This window comes from Triturus cristatus, chromosome 7 (assembly GCF_964204655.1).
Source record: "Triturus cristatus chromosome 7, aTriCri1.1, whole genome shotgun sequence".
Taxonomy (NCBI): domain Eukaryota; kingdom Metazoa; phylum Chordata; class Amphibia; order Caudata; family Salamandridae; genus Triturus; species Triturus cristatus.
Genome location: NC_140590.1, coordinates 179,740,732 through 179,755,569, shown reverse-complemented (window position 1 = coordinate 179,755,569; position 14,838 = coordinate 179,740,732). Strand labels below are relative to the sequence as shown.

General features: G+C 44.1%; 1 pseudogene across 1 annotated transcript in view; it reads right to left on the bottom strand.

Moving 5' to 3' along the window:
* The window catches only part of LOC146809165 (IgGFc-binding protein-like), a 234,856-nt pseudogene that overhangs the window by 86,754 nt on the left and 133,264 nt on the right, over positions 1–14,838 (bottom strand). Inside the window, exons 5-6 of the transcript XR_014966070.1 lie at positions 4,784–5,357; positions 2,977–3,575 (exon numbers count right to left, since the gene is read on the bottom strand). The product of XR_014966070.1 is annotated as an IgGFc-binding protein-like (transcript). The remainder of the gene's footprint in view (positions 1–2,976; positions 3,576–4,783; positions 5,358–14,838) is intronic.

Genomic DNA, 14,838 nt, shown 5'->3' with positions numbered 1-14,838 from the left:
CATGTTTGCTGGTATTGGGGATGAGGATACATTTAGAAGGATTGATGTAGTAAGTTGGGGAGGTGCGCACTGCTGAATTGGATCTGGGAAGGGAAGGTGGTTACACCCAAGGTCAACTAGCCCACTATACAAGGGAATAGGGTGCTACATCAGAGCAGGACTAGTCTTGACCTGTTGTAAAGGAGAGGGCTTTCCTGTTGTGGTGCGGTGTACTCTCACAACCATGCCCTAGTGCCACTGCACCTGCTGCTATTTTGATATGTTCGCCCTAGGGTCCTAGACATCAGACTGCTTTACAAACCATTATTTCTATTAGAATGCGGAGTCAATTAGAATATTTAGCATTTAAAGGGTTCTTCGATTCTCCCTCTGTCCCAACCTCTATTTGTTATTGTCTTTATCTTCGTGGTACCAAAGAGGAATATAACCGGTCAAGTGTCCCACCTCTTAAAGCTCAGCTGTGGGACAACACAGGCTGGCCTGTCCAGATCTGGGCTGTGATGTGTGGACAGGCCTTTTAAGAGCCTGCAAGTGAGCCCTTTGATACCTCCCAGGGCCCATGAGTTATGTTTTATAGGAAAAACAAAGGATTCTTGGCTGTGCTCACCCCCAGTATTTGTCACATATACATACTAGCAAAACAGGTGAGGTGTTGTTATGACATAACCCCCTCTTATAGGCGCACTCTGAATGGGGTGGAATAGGGTAAGTAATTAATGGCGTATATTAAAAGTGTGCACCTTATCAGTAATGGTGCTTTGCATCACGCCTCCTCTTTCTTGCAAGGAACTAAACAAGAAAGGGACAGAAAGGGTCCTTAAGAGCTTGCGTGTGCAGGTCAGACCCTGGGGAGCTGTGGTAGGTCTGCACAGAGGGGTAACGGAGGCCCCTGCAGTGCGGGGAGGGGCATCTCTTCAGAAGCTCTCTAACACTTCAGGCGCCCCATTTAGCCCAAAGTCAACGAATATCTGAGAGATGTGGAGAATCGTGAGTCTGCTACAGTATGTATGGGGCATTATATTGGGTTACGTCACTGGCTGGCATGAAGGTCCCATGTCCTTGGTTTCCAGAGGCTGTAATCAGACAGTCTGAGGTGCGTGAGGTGCAAGATGGACTGCGCAGAGCCTTACGGGGCATAACATGAGGTTACTAAGAATCTGGTTCAGGTAGCTGCTTGTTCTTCTCTGGGATAATATGACTGAGAGATTCTTAACCCTCTCCACTTCCTTAGGTGGAGCATGGGATTAAACACCACCCACACAAAATATACAGTTTAATGTTCTCTTGAGTGCAGTAGAGATCAGTCTATCTTCTTCTATGTTCTTTCTGGGTATGTTCCCCTAGTGCCCCACAAAGCCTCTAGTGCAGGAGTCCCAATAGTGCAGTTAGGTGCTTACTTTCTACACCTTATGTTTCAAATGCTGACAAAAGCCTCCCCTGTGATTTCAATGCCCCCCACTCCCCCCCTGGCCCTTTCTGTGCTTAATTCTTGTTGAAACCTAATCCCTTACAGTGCCTAGACAACACCAGGCATGTTCTTGGGATGTATCATCAGTGGAGGATAATGGAAAGGAAACCCAGCGCGGTTCTAGGTCTTCAATACCTTTTGTTGAACTGTCAGTTCCAAAGAAGAAGGAAAGGCAAGAATGTGGAAAGAAAGTGCGTTTTGGAAGGTGTACAGCAGCGAGATGTCAGAATCTGCTGTGCAATGAGTTGGGGCAATCACAAATACCACCAAGGAGGGCACTAGGTGCCACTGTAAGGTGGGTGCTAACAACCCCATCAGTAATTCACTTCAGCATGTGCTTGCAGACATTTTGCCGGTGCTTTAATACAGCATGGTGATATAATTACCGGGCTCACTGTTAAAGGCTTCCAGGATTGCTATAATGCCCTACCCGGTGTGTGATGCGATTTAGTTCTCGCTGTGCTGTAATGCATTGCAGTAATATAAATTCAATGTGATGTACGATTTGTAGTTATAGATGTCCAGGAGTGCTCCTGCTTTGCACTATTTTCTGCCTCAGATTTCTCATTAGATAAAAACATATGCATGATGAGAAAATCAGCATTCGCCACTGTAAATATTATGTTTTTTTGTTTACAGAGAATCTGATTTCACTTTGAAGACACCCCTTCCACTACATCCTCTAAGAATATCCTCCTACACCCACACGTTTCTCATCATAAAAAGGCACTTACAGCTACCTTCCTTGGAGCAACTTTACATGTATTTGCAGGGCCAGAAATTACATTCTAAGGGGCTTATTTACAAGCCTCTTGCGCCACTTTTGCGTCATTTTTTACATGGGAAAAGTGACGTACCGGTGGCGCTAGGGGCTTGTAAATAAGCCCCTAAATGTTTGTGCATACCGCAAACCTTCAGATTGGTTGGCATTGGGTGCATTTTCTAGGCCTATCCGCCGCACCGCACCTTTTCATATCCTTACTCCTAAATTGTTTATGGCAGATAGTCCATCGTACTGGCAGATTTTCCAGAAACATAATTGTAGTTTATGATCATGCATTGGCACAAATCCGGATATTGTGACTGCGGATGTCGCCCTTACTCTCAAATTACCTTTTACACACTTAAGCACCGTGTAATGTGCAACGTTTCCACTGCCTTTTGGAAATTTCAGTTATTAAGACAAGTTTAACATAAGCTAAGCAATGGTATTGAATGATTTTCCTATCAGACTTTAATCTCCGATTCACATGTGTTTTTTATCAAATCTCAAATAGCTAAACAGCCATGGGGTGCATATGCATACCCAAATTAATAATTGCTTCAGAGGGTGGTTCTGAATGTGATACTACTTACTTTCCAATATCTTATGAAAGATAAAGTAACATCACATTTGAACCTTCATGGGTATTTGATGTACTCATAGAATGCTTGTTGATAAATGTGATGAACAGTGATATTTGTCAATATCTTATTTAGTAAAACTACCAGGATGTATATATACATACCATGATTTTGTTGGGGTACTCCTTGCTGATGATGATATCAAAATCATACACTTTGACTTGCACAAGGGATGTGTAAGATACAACTTTGCTTCCTCGATTATCATTCTGGACAAAAACCTGGAAATCCACCAAATCATCGCTCTTCTTGCACAGTCCTCCAAACTGGTAGACACAAGTACCCATAAAGTTGTATCTCACACCATCAAAGGTGACATAGTGTTGGTCACCAGAGGCTGAGCAGGTGCCATAGCTTAAGGGATAGCAGTCTCGGATGCCTTTGACTACATCACATTTTTCAGTTGATTTGCAGTTAGTGTCTTTGCATTCAACTGTGTCGGTCTCTGGATTGCATAAACACTGTTTCGTACACTTATCATTGCCCCAGAACTTCTGGCCTGGTGCATACTGGCGCCCTTTAAAGACACAGCCGCAGGAGCTCTTGGCAATGCACTTGCAGTCTTTGAGGACAAAGCCTGGATTACACTGGCAGGATTCCACACAAGCCTCAGAGCATTTCTCAGGAACTGCGTCATCGTTACAAGTTGCAGGGCAGGCACTGCCGCATGTTTCAAAGTGACTGTTCGGTGGGCAGTGGACAGCTACAAGAAGAAATGATATGTAAATGTTACTTGGCTGATAAATAGTGCTTTGCTATTTGTTTCTTTACCCTTGAGTGAATTCTTTGTGAAATATTGCAAAGTGATAGCTCACTAGCAAATGTACTCCCTAAATCTATATATCAGCTCAGATAATCATAGCTCCATACATGTGCACATCACTTTGACATTGTCAGTGCCTCAACTGACCTCTGGATTATTACAACATAGAAGTTAATATGAATGTTAATCTGCATTGCCCCATAATCCTTTAAATCTATTAGACAGCTGCTAATTGAGCATCTTTGTATGTGTTAACAGTAAATGTGATCTATATATCTTGATCCCATCCCAATCAGACCTGGCCTAAAACAGGCGACGTTGGTTTTCATACCACTGCCAAATGATAATGACTTTGAGGCTTAGCCTTTATGGTTTTAAATAAAATATGTCAAATAAATGTCTAAGGACATTTGCTATGGATTTATTCGTTACCAGAATATCACCTTTCCAATGTCGTTCTAAACCATAGAGCCCTTAGGTCCACCACGTCTTTGGTTAGTAAACTGATGGTTGTACACATCTTTACAAAATAAGTGATGGATGGGAGCTAAAAATTGCCTTTTATTTACAATATGCATGTCCAGTAGTATTATTGATGTAAAAACCCCATTAGTGTCTTGTGTTTTTTAGCACCACTTTTTTTTATTTTAAGGAAGACCCCAAAATGTACCTATTTGGGCATCTGAAGAAAATGCCCGATTAATAATAATCATCAAGGTTCATCATGACACACCTGTTTTTGGAGTAATTCAAGATTTCATCATTGATCAGAATTTGAAAAACCTAGTGATCATGTCAAGCTTCACAAAAAAATTTGCTCTGAGGTATAGGGTGAGAGCTACTGTTCATACATTCTTCAGTTTCTCATTGTGATCTTTGAAACATTAGAGGATAAGCACAGCTATATTAGTCTTAGACTGCACTGAAAATCTTTAGGTCACCTTATTCCTTACTTCTCAGAGTTTTGGATGCTTTTCTGCCTCATGTTTACGCCTCTATCTAATGCAGTTGTGCTCAATAAAATCTGACTCATCGGGGGTTCAGAATTTATCACTTGTGACAAGTAGCACCTATTCTGTGTTTTTTCACAGCTGTGGTGAATCACATGCAGATTATTACATGACCGGTAAATGAAGGTCTCTACTCACGGCATCCTGCTATGCTTCTCCATTCATAGACCTTGGTTATCTTTCTCTGGCAGCTATCAGTGTATGTTTTTAGAGCTTGGCATAACATTTGCTTGGATCCATCATTCATGCACATATCATAGACACAGTTGTCCATGTAGATTTTGGGGTCAATTACTGCATGGCACTCTCTGAAAGGTCCATCTACCGACTTGGTTATAAGTCCACAGACAGCCTGGTCTTCATACTTTTTCACCAGGTCTGCGCTGCAGGTCTTGCACACACCATTGCAATCATTCCAACATAAATGGTCTCCATCTTCCACCTTCCAGCTTGTCCCAAATTCAGTTGGATTCGGAGCCAGGTCACCAGAGGGCATCCAGAAGTCATCATTGGGGTTTCCATTGTAGTTGCCACACAGGCCACACATTTTTTCAAAGAAGCTGCTTGAGATTTCGACCTTTAGAAAGTAGTTCCAGTCAAAGTACACTTTGAGAGTGAAATCAGTTTGAATGAGGATGTTTCCTCCGGACTGATAAAGCCGTAGTTTACCATCGTTCAGGATAACAGGAAGACTTAACTTCTCATTGTTCACCTACAAAAGCAAGCACAGGTTATCAACAGGATAGGTGTTAGAAAAATAGTCGTTATGAATAAGTTGAATTATCTATACTAAAACGTATTTTATTATTATTGTGCAGACCTCGCTACTTGTGTATATGTTTCACCATCAGGCCTGCATCGTTGCCTACCCTTCAACATCATCACTCTCAACCATCATCCACGTCACTGGTTAAAATGTCCACCCAAAATTTCAGCACTAATGATATTCATCATCCTCATCAAGTAACCTAATTAATCTTCATTGTTAGTATTGATCCCTTTCTCAACCTTTTATCTTGACCTGCTGTCTACAGATTCTAGAATAACCATCACCTAAACATAGCCACCACACGTGTCAAACAATACAGCAGATATTGAAATTATTGTAACACTGGTGATACAGCTGGATGCCCTTATTTACTCTCTCACAATTTGTCATAGGATGAGGACTTTTCAGCAATTGCATGTATTCTCCATCAGAAATGTCCTTGGATGAAGAACGGAGTCATCGGTGTCTTTGAGCTATAATGTGGATATCTGAATGATTTGTGCATTGTGTTGTGCTTACATGGGTTGACTTGGGGCCTCAAACCATGCTCCTATCCACTCTAGTGTACAGCTGAATGCTGAGAGCCATAAGCTATGTCCACACTGTGGCTGGGCGTAGAACCAGGATAAAGTCTCACCTGCCACTACGCACAGGTACGTTCTGTGCACAATATGTTACAACTAAATCTGATAAATTTATAAGGATCAATTTTCCCCATAGTGAGAATGTTCCCCAGAATACCCGATGGGCAGAATGCTCCGCCTGAATCTAAACAGATGTCTAGTGGAGCAATATAAGTAGGCTGTCCGGTTTTAAGTTTAAACCTATAATAACTGATAAAACCCCACTGAAAGAGAAATAGCCCTCACTAGTGAAAACATCTAAACACTGAAAAAATACCTGCACAACCACAAACTAAATGCCATTCAAAGAAAGGAAAAAGAGAGTGAAAGTAATTCTTTTTCCTCCGGAAGTGGCCATTGCAATGTAACTTTGTTATACAAGCTAGCTGTAAGAAAGTCTGGGCTAATAATATTATGCTTGAGTTTTGTTATTTAGGGATGCCACGAAAATATTGTTTCTTCTTCCTATTATTTTTTTCAGTTTTGTGGTCTTTGGTCTAAAGATGCAGGCTTCAGAAGCATGTTTTAGAACCTGCTTAACTATTTTAACTGTAGAGAATCAGGAAATATCAAAATCAAATTTGATATTTTGGCTGCATTTGGTTCTTTCACTGATAGGTAAAATGGCTGGTTTCATAAGAATCTTTCCTAAAATGTGTCATCACATTTAAAACCCTTAATACATCAGCCCTCAGTTGCTAGTGAGTCGGTATTGATAGTAGGTGAATTTCCAACACCTCAGGCTTTAAACATTCAATGCAAGGTATAGTGACAAGTATATGTGAAAAGAGTACTATCACCAAACATCTGGGATAGTGGTGAAAACATGATACCAGACTTTTGGAAAACATGGAACGCTTTGTCACTTGGAATTCTCTGCATAAAAGGTTCTTTCCAAGTTCAACAAAGAAGATTGGAGTGATTTTTGTTGTATTTGCAGTGATTCAGCTACGTATATGAAAAAGTTGTTTGATGACCTGTCAAAATTGATACCTGAGCTGAAGTACTTCCATGTAAAAGATTCTTGCCACTTATTAGATGGTATGCTGAAGACACCTTTACAATTTTCAGAGTTAATGAGCGATGCTATTGACTTTTTATTCCATTCTGGTGTACTGTCTTCGTAGGCACGGGAACTAAAATGCAAATATGTATAATTTCGTGCTTTGTGTGGCATCAAAGAAAGAGCCCTCACAACTGTGCCCCCTATCTGATGGTTTCAGTCCAAGGGGCTATGAATGCTATATTATCCATGTGGCAACCATTTACAGAATTAATTCTTTGCTGAGTGATGATGCCAAAGGCAAGAAATGTGAGGATCTTTGGTCACATATTGATAGTGATGTGAAAAAAGTACATTCTACTGCATTCTTAGATTTTTACAGGAAAACATAACTGCTCTAGTGGACATAATAAAAAAACTAGAGTCTGAAAACACCCTTGTCTGCCAAGTGTTCAGCATAATTGGTGTAGATGTGAAACATCTCCTTAAGATTAGGCTGGGCGACACCTTTAGTGACTTTGGCACAGCAACATGTTCCATGTTACAGTGGTTGCCACTTGCAATGGTGAAGAGAAATTCAGGAACTTTTATTTTAAAATGTATGGGAAATAACTTGCAATGATGAATAGCAATGTCCCTTCCTCGCCAATGGCATTTGAAGTCAATGAAACCTCACTGTGGTACTCTGTTCTAGATCCCTTCCGTAAAGGGGAATTTCTTATGTAGTTTCAAAAGTGCTGCTTCATTTTTGACCGCTTCAAAAACTCTGAGGGCATAAGCATCCAGCTCAGCGCAAATGTTGCAGAACCTGCCCTGAGAATCACAATCTTCAAGTGAACCAGTATTGGCAAGGAAAGCTATGTCAGTGGCCAAATTTAACAAATTGTGTACTGGCTGTTTTGGTGTTGCCCATCTCAAGTGCCAATGTGGAGAGGGCCTTTTCACAGAAGTTTACATGGGAAGGAAAGAGCAAGACCACATGACCAAAGACTCACTGAAGAAGTATTCTATGGTGTACTACAATAAGTTTAATTTGCAAAAATATACACTATACTTACACTGTCTGTATACCATGCGTTATCAGTGCATAAAGCAAGCAATAATAAAAGCAAAATGTTCCATAAACACCGGAAAAGCTCTGTTTCTGTTGTTTTTAGTGGCACGAAAATGTGAAACCAATGATAACAACTGTTTTTTTAAGGTATTGAACTCACTTGAAAACACTGAAAAAACCCCACCAGAATTTACCAAAAACGGAAACTGAAAACAGGAAAACCTAAACATAAGTTTCAATCCATCTCCTTTATTATAATTCCATTGTCTCTCTTCATTCATAAATATTTAAGAAACCCTTTATGAATCATACTCCTAATACTGTTTGACAGACAATCATGACTGCTATTCCCTCTGCTGACAACACCTTCATTCCTCTGCCACCTTCATGGCATCAGAGGCAGAACGAACTTTTGCTGGGCAATCCCGTCTTGGGGGCCTATTATGATCTCACTAGGAAAGCCCTCCGTACGACTCGGATCCGTAGGGCTTTCCTAGCGAATTGCACTCCGCGAGTCTCAGTGACCGATTCCAATGCAGCCGTATGGTGATGGACTTGGTTCGCTTGGACTCTCTTTGAACTCTATGGGAGCCTGTATACTGAACATGTAGACAGGCTCCCATAGCAAAAAGGGGTGCCTGGGGAAAAGCGTACACCCTGTGGCGGGCACTCCACACTGTGCATGCATTGAAAGGGGCACCTATGGGTACCCCCACAGGACCGATTCGGAGGGCCCTGGGTGAAAGTGGGCCCGCTACAGTCCCCGAAGTCCGATTTCCACAGCCGTTTCATCTCACTGAGACCAAGTTGATTCGACTGTCTATATCGTGCATCTTACTTCCTTGTTCGGAAGCCAGCTTCATTGCGCAGCACCATTCAGCTGCGAACGAGTCGGACCAACAGGATTTGGTTCGGAAATGATTCGGTCGACGCAGACGAGATCTTCGCATTGTACTTGGTCGTTCGCAATGGGGGAAGATTTGGTCAGAAACATAGGCTCCGAATCGGATTATCTGGTTCCGGAACCCTTTTGGCTGCCTTCCTCACAAGATCATAATCGGCCCCTTCGTGTTGCCTAACTGGCGATTATATTTTGAGCACTATCTTGAGCTCACTTCTTTCACTGCTTCCAACTCACATCATGCCATTTTGGGTTCATTGCCTAGTCCCTAAAATTTGACACCTGTGAAAGGACTCCCACGACAGCGCCACCTGCAGAGCACACAGAGGGATGTGATCATAAGCCAATGCAAATTTGATCTTTCCACATCGCACCCCTCTCCCTCATAGTACAAGACTGGAATGTCAAGGACTGAATGCTTGGACGTCTAAAGGGCCCCCTTCTGGATGCCTAAAAATAGGATTGCTCCTCCCAATCGCCACGGTGCTAACATGCACATAAATACATTTGCGAAAAGTTTCAAACTTCTCTATAGGAGGGTCACCCTTGCGGGGGAAAACCCTAAAAAGGATTTAAAAAACACAAACTCCATGGCAATCTTATGTCTTGATTGAAGTGTAAGATCAATAATAAAGAGAGTAGCTAAGCTTCATCTCCTCTTGACGTTAGGAAGTAGAACATAGCCTGGTGTGGCAATTCAAAAAGAACTCCACCAGGATACATGAATATTGTTGAAGTATGTTCTTTATTATCATGAAGAAAGATCTCAGCCATCCATCACCAAGCTCAGCTGAGCAACTGTCACTTTCCAAAAGCGTTCATGGAACCCCTCTGTTACATAGCACATGACTTATACATTCCATCATCACATAGCTTTACAGCCACCACACACCTCCCTTCCTTAATGAACACAGCAGAATACTCTCTTCCTTACTGAACACAGCAGAGTAACTGAGTGAGACTGAGCAAGTATCACACCATGTGCATGCACATAAAAAACTATAAGATAACCTAAATACACACCGAACCTCATCAAAATTGATCACAGAAATAGCCAGTTCCTTGCTCATGCAAACCTGATCTAAAATATGACATCATTAAACCTAAACCTAATGTTTCAAATACCCGGGGTCCTTCACAATTCTGTAGGATTTATTTGTAACCCATTTTTCACTGACACACCATCACCCAATTTCTCTTTACTTGAAGCACCAAAACTCTGTTTAAACAACCCAAATCTGTTAAGATTCCATATCCCCTTTGGTGCTCATGACGGAATGGTTCCATCATGAGCACCAGTGCTCCTGTGCTCATGACAGAACCATTCCGTCATGACGACAGGGGCACGAAATCCCTCTGCTGCAAACAGCAGAGGGATTTCAAATTTTTTTGGGGCCTCGGGAGATGGGGAAGAGCTTCCCCAACCTTCCCGAGTACCTTCACACGTTTTCAGTCTAATGACAATTGCGCGCATGGTGCGCTGTCATCATTAGACTGAAAACGAAACTGAAACTTAGAGTTTTAATGTTTCAGTGCTCGTGGGGCAACCTCAGCCCCCCGAGCACCGAAACACTTGGGAGAGGAATCGTTGGAAAGGGGAGGATCTCGCCTTTCCCTAGGTACCATTGCCTAGTGGATCTCTGCTTGTGGATCGCCCCAGGAGGGCGATCTCTAGGCAGGGATCCACCCACTAGCCACCAGGGAGGGGGGAGTGCCCCCTTGGGCAAGGGCCTTTGCTCCCCCCATTTAATTTCCCCAGACAGCCTATCCCCTGGGGGGGGCCAGAAAGCACCCTAGACACCAGGGATTTTTTTAATGTGCCAGGGGTGGGGGCTGGCCAGAATGGGCATGCCAAACCCCCACCCATAGCCCCCAAGAAAGAATAAGACTTTCTGTCCCCCCCAGGAGGCGCAGATGGGGGCAATAGCCCCTGATCTGCCCCCGGGGGGGGGCAGAAAGCCCACTAGGCCCCAGCTTTTTTTTTCTATATATACGTAGGGGTGGGGGCTGCTCAGAATGGGCATTCAAATACCCCCACCCAACAGAAAAAATGCTAGTCTTTCTGCCCCTCCCGGGAGGCAGATGGGACTATAGACCCTTAACTGCCCCCCACCCCGGGCGGCAGAAAGCCCACTAGGCACTAGGGATTTTATTTTTCCAAAGTACCCCCCACAAAAAATACCACAGTCTTTCTCCCCCCCTCAGGAGGCAGATAGGGACAGTAGCCCTTGATCTGCCCCCGGGGGGGGGGGCAGAAAGCCCACTGGGCCACAGGGATTTGTTTTTGTTATACATAGGGGTGGGGGCTGCTCAGAATGGGCATGCCAATGCCCCACCCCCAAACAATTACCACAGTCTTTCTGCCCCACCCCCCGGGAGGCAGATGGGAGCAATAGCCCCTTATCTGCCCCTTTGGGGGTGCAGAAAGCCCACTAGGCACCAGGGGTAAATGTTTTTCAAAATTCAGGGGCTGTCCAGAATGGGAATGTCAATGCCCCCACCCCCCAAAAAAAGATGCCACTGTCTTTATGTAACCTGCAGGAGGCAAATGGGACAGTAGCCCCTGATCTACCCCCAGGGGGGCAGAGAGCCCACGAGGTGCCAGTGATTATGCTGGCTTGTACGGGTGGGGGCTGCCCAGAATGGGTATCCCAATGTCCCCACTCACCCAAACAAAATAGCCAGTCTTTCTGCCCCCCCCCCCCCTTGGGGGCACATCGGGGCAATAGCCTCTGATTTCCCCCCTCCCCAGGGCGGCAGAAAGCCCACTAGGCACAGACTTTTTTGCGGAATGTGCCTACCTCTGGATTTTGGGTCCAAGTGCAGCTAGCACAGAAGAAACCTAACAAACCAATACATTTTTGAAAGCTAGACACCCAGGGGAATCCAGGATGTGATGCCTTGTGTGGCTCTCACTCGGTTCTGTTACCCAGAATCCCTTGCAAACCTCAAACTTTGTAAACAAAAAACAAATTTTCCTCACATTTCTGTAATAGAAAGTTCTGGAATCTGCGTGGACCCACAAAATTATAACCACCCTGCCATTCCCAAAATCTTCAGAGAAAAATGGTACCTCACTTGTGTGGGTTGGCCTAGTGCCCGTGACAGGAAACGTCCCAAAACGTAACGTGGACACACCACATTTTTACAGTGAAAACGGACCCTTTTTTTGCAAAGTGCCTAGCTGTATATTTTGAACCCTAGCTCTGCCGGCACCTAGGGAAACCTAGCAAACCTAGACATTTTTGAAAACTAGACATCCAGGGGAATCCTGGATTGGGTGACTTGACTGACTCCCTTCAGGTTCTGTTACCCAGAATCCCTTGCAAATCTCAAAATTTGTAAAAAAAAAAAAAAAAAAAACATTTTCCACACATTTCTGTGGTGGAAAGTTCTGGAATCTGCATGGATCCACAAAATTCCCCCCACCCCGCATTCTCCAAAGTTGTCCGTGAAAAATGGTACCCCACTTGTGTGGGTAGGCCTAGTGCCCACGACAGGAAATGGCCTAAAACGCAATGTGGACACACCACATTTTCACAGTGACAACCGACCCTTTTTTTGCAAAGTGCCTAGCTGTAGATTTTGAACCCTAGCTCTGCTGGCACCTAGGGTAACTAGACACCCAGGAATGAGCCTTATCTGGGAAAGTAAAGGTATTCACAAATTGCCCTAACTCCTTAATAAACGGCTCACCAAAAAGTCCCCTTGTGCCACAACTCCTGCCTCTTAGTCTGCAAGGTCCCCCAACTTGGGGTCAACCTTAGTTGAGAAAGAGCACCTGCCCTCAGTGGACAGAGCGCAATTGGCATTGCCCCTGTAGGCAAGCCACACTGAGCCTACCCGGAGAGGACCTCCAGGGATATGAGCAATCCGAAAGCCTTGGTGTCCTCTGCCATGTCTAGGATTCTGGTTATGGGGCTTAGGACATCCAGAGGCTAACTGTGGCACACCGACCAGGACCTGTTGATGCCCTTTTAGATGTCTTTTGCAATGTTTTGCGTCCTGGGGATTGGATGTTTCATCTAGACCTGAAGAATGCTTATCTAACCATCCTAGTTTTTCCACCACTCAGGCGGTTCCTGCAGTTCCTCCAGTTCCTCTTGCTGCAGCAAGTGTTTCAGTTTACAACCCTGCCCTTTGGTCTCTCCTCCGCTCCAGGTTGTATCACGAAGGTCCTCAAACCAGTCATAGAGCATCTCAAGTATCAGGGGATTCTGCCTCATTATAAATGTTCTGGACGACCTGCTTCTCCTAGTTCAAGATCCCCACCAGTTGTCATTCCAACTGCAAATGGCAGTCACCCTGCTCGAAAGCCTCTGCGTTGTCAGAAACAAGAAGAAATCCCTCCTGATTACAGCACAAAAAGCAGTTTTTCCAGAAACTGCCATACATTGCACAGAGGCTACGCTAAGTCTTCCCTCGCGAAAAGTGGCCAAGATCAACCACAAGTTACGGCAAATGCTAGCCAAGCAAATAGTGTCCTTGAGGCAGATTGACGCCTGGTGGGTCTCCTCTCCTCATCCATCCAAGCCATCTGTCTGGGCTCCGGCACTACAGTGCACTTCAAAGGCCTGTTGGAGGACGCTTGTGAGGAGATCCTCTGGTGGTGTTTTCACATATGGAATCATGGAACGACAGGGTGATTTTTGTCTTAGCTCCATTTCTCATTATAGAGTCCGACACTTCCAGGTCAGGCTGGGGCGTGCAGTGTGGAGAATTTTCAACAGGAAGGCTGTGGTCTCCTCAAGTACAGAGGTTACACATCAGCTTTTTGTAACTTCTGCTAAGGTTATTTGTGGTCCGCTTTGGTCATGAGACAAGATCTAGTCCTTTGTCCTTTTAAAGATGGACAACATCTCACCTGTCAGGTACATAAACCACCTGAGTCGCTCTCAGTCCAAGGCCCATCTCCTGTCAAAGGCATGGTCAGACGGCACCATCAAAAGATACCGATCAGCTTCGAAAAGATGGTGTCGGTGTATGTGATGGGGTTGTGATCTCGTGGCCGCTGAGGTTGTGCAAGTTTGAAATTTTTAGGCCAACCTAGCACAGAAAGGTATGATGTACTTGTCGATTAACACCATCCGTTCAGATATCTCGGCTGGACGTCTACCAGTGAAAGAGTCCTCGGTAGGTTAATACCCATTTGTGTAGGCTCCTATGTGGTATTAGGCTATCCTTCCTCCAGAGCTGTGTTACTCAGCTCTTTATGATGTTAACAAGGTTTTAAACCATTTTCTTTCATGATCAACTAATAGATTCCTATCAAGGAAGGAACTCTCAGCGAAGCTGGCAATGTTGTTCTGCATGGCATTGTGCAGGAGGGTTTTGGATGTATAAGCACTAGGCATTATGGGAAGGCCCTTCTCTGTCTCCCCATTAAATTGAGCAGGCGTGTAAAATGTAATACCAGAGTTATAGAATACTTAGCGTTCTTGGATTCTCTTAAGCTGTGCGTAGTCCAGTGCCTTAAGGCCTACAAGGAGATGTCAGGGGACTTCGGGTCTCTGGGTGAGCGGCAGCTCCTAATCACTCTCAAGAACCTGCATGAACCAGTTTCCTCCCTGACTATAGCCCATTGGGTATGTTTGGTCATGCAGGAGGCAGGAGTATATCTTAGCATTTTGGTACACGCTCAACTCATGGAGCGACAACCTCCAAGGCTTTCAGTTTGTGTGCTTGTTTGGAAGATATCATGAACGCAGATTCTACTTTTAAAAGGGTACATTTTAAGCAAGAGCTGGATACAGCTCATTTTGATGGCAATGAAGCTTTCAACTAGCATAATCTTCGCCTCCAGTCCTGACATGGAATTAAAATATTTCTAGCTATCGTAACGG